This window comes from Callospermophilus lateralis, chromosome 14 (assembly GCF_048772815.1).
Source record: "Callospermophilus lateralis isolate mCalLat2 chromosome 14, mCalLat2.hap1, whole genome shotgun sequence".
Classification (NCBI taxonomy): Eukaryota; Metazoa; Chordata; class Mammalia; order Rodentia; family Sciuridae; genus Callospermophilus; species Callospermophilus lateralis.
Window position 1 is genome coordinate 61,622,098 of NC_135318.1, and position 5,515 is coordinate 61,627,612.

The 5,515-nt window shown below is 46.6% G+C and overlaps 1 pseudogene; it reads left to right on the plus strand.

The window, feature by feature from the left end:
• Positions 1 to 1,148: 1,148 nt before the first annotated feature.
• Positions 1,149 to 3,576, plus strand: LOC143380009 (interleukin-17 receptor A pseudogene; annotated as a pseudogene).
• Positions 3,577 to 5,515: the final 1,939 nt, after the last annotated feature.

The following is a 5,515-nucleotide window of genomic DNA, read 5'->3' on the forward strand; positions in this document are numbered from 1 at the left end:
TCCACTTCAGTATTTCAAATTTAGTGCTGTTCATAAAAGGGACATTCACATATTTGGGAGTTTTCTGTTTAAACTAGGTGAAAAGAGAAATAGGGAGAGGGGAGCAGGAGGACAGGGCTGTAAGGAGGCAGATGTTCTTAGGGAAGCAAGTTTGAGGCTGTTTAAGCACAAGGCAACAGGAACTCGGTGGAGGAAGAGTATATAAAAATAAGGGAGAAGAAAATGTCAGAATAAAAAAAATGATGAGCATGATGTTCTCAAGAAAAAGGAGGTTGGTTGAGATGAATGTGAAAGAAAAAGCAAAGATTTTATTTAAACAACAGACAGCATAGAGTACAATCTTCCCAGAGGCTGGTTTAGAGATTGTTTAGATTAATGGACTAGCAAGGAAACTAAGACTTGCATTAGGGTATCACTGGGGTATGCAGTTTACCAGAAAAGTCACACTTGGCTGTTACAGTTTTTCTATAACCTCTTTGAACACCGATGATGTTGACAGTTTGAACATGAACATTTTAGAAGTATGTTTTAGAAATGACTCTTCATACAAACATGTCATGAAAGTGGTTATAGACAGGGCTGGGGCAACAGCATTCTCCATGTCCTTCTTTACTCTGATTTTTGAACTACTTGGAGTTTGAAAAATTGATGTGCATTAACCTGCATCAGAAGAACACATTCCTTTGTGTGACAGGTAGTTTTCCAAGAGTTTACTCTCTAAAATAGAAATCTATCAAGATTCATTAATGGTTTTTAAACCTAAAAACCAAAAAAGAGACCTACAGAAGAACAAAAATTCAAACTCCACATCTCTAATTCCACATTTATCTAAAATAATTTTATGAAGTCTTTTTGGGTTTTCTTTTTTTAATATGTATTTTTTTTAGTTGCAGTTGGACACAATACCTTTATCTTTATGTGGTGCTGAGGCATGAACCCAGTGCCTCACATGTGCTAGGTGAGCTCTCTAACACTGAGCCCCAGCCCCAGCCACTCTTTTTGGTTGTTCTATATGGGCTGAGGGTGTAGGTCAGTGGCGGAGTGCATGCTTTGCATGTGGGAAGCCCTCGGTTCACTTCCCAGCACCAGTAACGATCAAAAAAATTAGATTTAGGTACTCTGCTTCACGGTAACTAAAAGATTCAGGGCGTTTCCGTGTGCGCCCCCAGTCCTAGGCCGCGAGACCTCGCCACGGTGACGTGGCCATGGGGGCTCTGCCCCGCTGGCCGCCCGTGGTTCTTGGACTCCCCGTGGGGCTGCTTCTTCTGTATGTGAGCACTCTGGCCCCGGTTCACGCCTCCTTGTGGCTGTTGGACTACCTGGCACCAGTCTGTTTGCAGCAGGAGCTAGACTGCAGAGTCAAGAACAGTACCTGCCTGGATGACAGCTGGATCCACCCTTGGAACCTGACTCCCTCCTCCCCAAAACACATTGAGATCCAGCTGCGTCTTGCCAGAACCCAGCACGGAGACCTGGTCCCTGTGGTGCACATTGAATGGACACTACAGACAGATGCCAGCATCCTGTTCCTTGAGGGTGTAGAGCTGTCTGTCCTGCAGCTGGACACCAATGAACGTTTGTGTGTTGAGCTTGAGTTTCTGTCCCAACTGAGCCATCACCACAAGCGGTGGCGTTTCGCCTTCAGCCTCTTTGTAGTAGTACCCGGCCAGGAGTTCGAGGTTCACCACCTGCCCAAGCCCATCCCTGATGGGGTCCCAAACCACCTGTCCAAGAAGCTCCTTGTGCCAGCCCAAACAAGAGGAATTCCACCAGCGAGTCAACCTCACTCTCCCGCTACACAGCTCTAACTGGTGCTGTCGCCACCGAGTACAGGTCCAGCCCTTCTTCAACAACTGCCTTAATGACTGCCTTAGACACACCATGACCATCCCCTGCCCAGACGTTCCAGAGACTTCAGTCATAATTGCAGAGTATATACCCCTGTGGGTGTATGGCTTCATCACGGGCATCTCTATCCTGCTGGTGGGCTCCATCATCCTGTTGATTGTCTGCATGACGTGGAGGATAACAGGGTCTCATCATGAAAAATATGGAGATGACACCAAATACACTGGTGTCCTGTCCACTACTGACCTGACACCCCCACCGCTAAAGCCCAAGAAGTTCTGGATTGTCTACTCAGCTGACCACCCTCTTTACGTGGATGTGGTTCTAAAGTTTGCGCAGTTCCTGATCACCACCTGTGGCACTGAAGTGGCTCTTGACTTCCTGGAAGAACAAGTCATCTCAGAGGTGGGGGTCATGACCTGGGTTGGCCGGCAGAAACAGGAAATGGTAGAGAACAATTCCAAAATCATTATCCTGTGCTCCCGAGGTACCCGGGCCAAGTGGCAGGCCATGCTGGGCTGGGAGGAAGCCACTGTCCAGCTGCAGTGTGACTGTTGGAAGCCCACTGGGGACCTTTTCACAGCAGCCACGAACATGATCCTGCCAGACTTCAAGAAGCCAGCCTGCTTTGGCACCTACATCATCTGCTACTTCACTGGCATCAGCAGTGAGAGCGATGTCCCTGACCTCTTCAACATCACCTCCAGGTACCCCCTTATGGACAAGCTTGAGGAGGTTTACTTCCAGATCCAGGACCTGGAGATGTTTGAACCTGGCCGGATGCACCGCCGCCAGGAGCTCACAGGGGGAAATTACCTGCAGAGCTCCAGTGGTTGGCAGCTCAAGGAGGCCGTGGAGAAGTTCCGGGAGTGGCAGACCCAGTGCCCTGACTGGTTCGAACGTGAGAATCTTTGCTCCACTGATGACCAGAACCTCCCATCCCTGGACGAAGAAGAAGTGTTTGAGGAGCCACTGCTGCCGCCAGGGAGCGGGATTGTCAGGCAGAAGCCCCTGGTGCGGGAACCTGCCTCGGAGGGCTGCCTGATGGTAGATTTATGCATGGGTGAGGAAGGAAGGGGAATGTCGAGGGTGGCACCCCAATTGCAGCCCCAGGAGGAGGCCATCCAAACTGTGGTGCTCCCCAGAGAGCAGGTCCCTGCTGCTTGTGCAGTGGAGCTGGTTCCTCTTGCTGACAGCAGTGTGGCCAGCCGGCTGACCTTGGTGGAGGAGGGGGAGGCCTGCCCCCTGCTGGAGGATCATGGCCTCCAGAGAAAGAACATCCTCTTCCTCCCCGTGGACCCTGGGGACTCGCCTCTCTGCAGCACTCCAGTGGCATCACCTGGCCACCTCCCAGATGGTGTGAGGGAGCAGCTGGAGGGCTTGATGCTCTCACTTCTGCAGCAGAGTCTGAATATCCAGGCCCAGGGTGCATGGGAAGATCCTGCCCTGGTCCTCAAGGACCCTTCCATACCCTGTGAGGAGGAGCAGCGGCAGTCCGTGCAGTCGGACCAGGGCTATATCTCCAGGAGCTCCCCACAGCCCCCTGATGGGCTTGGGGAAATGGAGGAGGAGGAGGAGGAAGAAAAGGACCTAGGGAAGTCAGCTGAGCAGCTGTCTCCTGAGCTTCTGCAGGACCTGAGGAGCCTCCAGCAGCAGCTTTTCTTCCAAGATCTCCAAAAGAACTCTGGCTGGGACAGTGTGGAGTCAAAGAGGCTGGCTACAGAATAGCAGGCCGCTTCCTAGGGCCTCCCTGGTCCAGACCCTCCATAGGGTATTCATGTGCATGTGGGGGGTACGTGTGTGTGTGTGTGTGTGTGTGTGTGTGTGTTTGTGTGTGTGTGTGTAGCATCTGCCTTTAAAATGTAGGTGTCTCATCAAGCATGGTGGCATGTCCCTGTGGTCCTAACTACTTGGGAGGCTGAAATGGGAGGATCAGTTGAGCCTAGAAATTCAGGACCAACCTGTGTGACAGCAAGATCCTGTCTCAAAAATAAATTAAGGAGAATAAAATGTAGACATTCTAAAAAAAAAATTGATTTAAATGTATTATTATATTCTAGTGGTAATTTTTTTTAGACTTTAGAGACAACATATTCCTGTTAAACATGATTATAAACTAGATTTTGAAGAACAAAAGTAAATTTTATGCTCATTTTCAAGCATTTTTCCTGATTTTTGACTGAAATGTTTACCAGAAAATGTTTTTATATTAATTGAAATATCTACTAGTAAAATTCATATCATTTATTTGGTGTAGGTAATATTTAGAGGAAGGTGAACAAGCACAGTGATGAAATAACTTTACACTTCTTGTTTCATTCTCTTCTTTGGCCAAAATTTCCTTCCTTCCTTCCTTCCTTCCTTCCTTCCTTCCTTCCTTCCTTCCTTCCTTCCTTCTTTCCTTCCTTCCTTTTTCCTTCCCTTCCTTGTTTCCCTCCTTCCTTTCTTTCTTCTTTCCAGTGCTGGGGAATGAATGCAGGAATTGAAATGCAGGGTCTCATTCATGGTAGGCAGGCATGCTACCACAATCTATATTCCCAGCACATTTTGTTGAGGTCCTGAGACAGGATCTTGCTAAACTGTCCATGGTGGTTTTGAATTCCTGGGCTCCAATAACCCCATAGCCTCAGCCTCCTGAATGCTGGGACCACAGGTCCACCCACCATTCATAGTGGGTTTTTGCTTTTTGCATGTGGTGGGAAATTGACTGGTTTGCAGTACCAGGAAATGAACGTAGAGACACTTTACCACTGAGCTACATCCCCAGCACCCTCCCCTTTTATGGACACAATATCTTCATTTATTCATTTTTATGTGGTGCTGAGGATTGAACCCAGTGCCTCACATGTACGAGACAAGTGCTCTACCAAGGAGCTGCAGCCCCGGCCCTTCTAAAATTTTATTTTGACACAGTGTCTCACTAAATGGCCAAGGCCTTCCTCAAACTTGCAATCCTCCTGCCTCATGCTCCTGAGTAGCTGAGATTACAGGTTTGTGCCACTGAAGCTGGCTTCATAACACTTATTTTGAAATAGGTAGCTACAAACATTGTGGCTACTTATATGTTTACTTTTCTTAATTTTGCTGCTTATGTTGGCTGATAGAGTTTCTCTGCCTATGTGTACTGCATAGAAATTCATTTAAAATCACCTTCAATGGTGGGCAGCGTTTTAGTTAACAGTATTCAGGAAAATAGATTAGAAACATTCTCTTTCATAATATTTTATGCATGATAACCAAACTTCATTTGCTAGTAAATTTGCTACATTTCCAATTTTTCATCAGTATCTATGCATTCTTTTTAGTTCTATGCTGTTTTTCATTTTTTCCTTTCTGTCTTTCCAGAACATACTTTATATTCCTTCATATGAACCTTAAGTAATATATGATTTTGATTCATGGATGAATTATCACTGTTAGTATTATTGTAACCACCTTCCAGAGTAGTAACCTGAATCTCATAGAGTTTAAATAACATTTTTCTTCCAGAAAGCATTTCTTGAGAAACTTACTCTCAGGTAGTCATTCTGATGTAGCATCAAAAGCCAGGTTTAAGAGGGTAAAGAAAGACCCACTAAATATACCATCTGAAGGGTACAAGTAAACTCTAGAAAATGGCAGGGAAGCAAGACACTAAAGATAACAGTGATGTTACCAGGACTGTTTT